We start from the raw sequence: 1,105 nt of genomic DNA on the forward strand, positions 1-1,105 counted from the left end.
GTTAGGGCCTTGTAGGGAATTGTAGTCTTTACGTTGCATTGACGACACGGCAGAAGAGCAACAATAGCAAACCAACATAGTCTGACACAACTGTTGTCAAAAGTATATATATATTTGTTTTTTGTCACAGTAAATAACATTCCAATTTCAATTGTATTAATGAAATGTCGATGGTGTCATAGACTGTATGGGTGCTACATAGTACTCAATTTCCCATAAGCCATTGTAATGTAGCGTCAGCGACCCGCCTGTTGTTTGATGGATATTGTAGTTTTATTGTAGCCTGCACTAGCTGAAGATTACCTGCAGGTGCAGGGAACACAAAAACACATGCTGCCCTGTAATGGCTAATTTTAGATAGATTAGAAATAAATGCATTATCTTTAAATGTATTCAGTGGCTAGATTACAGCTTTCATATTGTGTGGAGCCTCTTAAACGTAGCTTCTGCATTGTCTGGATCACACTGCTTCATTACTACAGCTGTACTTCTTGTACAGTTGTAAAACTAATGCAGCCTAATACAGCAGCCCTGCATTAGATCCTATATGTTACATGTTAAACCCTATTAAAATTGTTTTGTTCTTTTATTCTTTTATTGAAAGGGTTGTATGTGTGTTGATCCAGCTATAATTATTGAGTCTACTCTCAATTAAGAGGGTGGACAAAATATTAGAAACACCCCACAATAGGCCTATACCGCAGTTGGTTAGGCTACACATGAAACACACACACATACAACCATTTAGAAATTAAAAACATGGGCTCAAATGAATTTCTGTGCCACATATGTGTACATGTATGATTTTGCTTTGCTTAGAGCCATATTCCGTAACATTTGGTTGTGACGGTTGTCAAAGTGGAGATGAATTTCTCGGTCGCCAGGTTACGTTGTTTAACGACGTGAGCACGTACTTGTTTGTCGGGTGCCGTTAACGCCCACTTTAGGTATTGCTCATTTTGCGGAGGGGCTGCCCCATTCATAGGGCTGGTCGGCAGGCAGGCAAAGCGCAGGAGCGGCCAAGCACCATCAGCGACGTGGTGTGTGAGCCAAATGATGGTCTCTAACTGAAAAATACCAGGCCAGGTTAGACTGCGCTACCACC

Source organism: Pempheris klunzingeri, chromosome 11 (assembly GCF_042242105.1).
Source record: "Pempheris klunzingeri isolate RE-2024b chromosome 11, fPemKlu1.hap1, whole genome shotgun sequence".
Taxonomy (NCBI): domain Eukaryota; kingdom Metazoa; phylum Chordata; class Actinopteri; order Acropomatiformes; family Pempheridae; genus Pempheris; species Pempheris klunzingeri.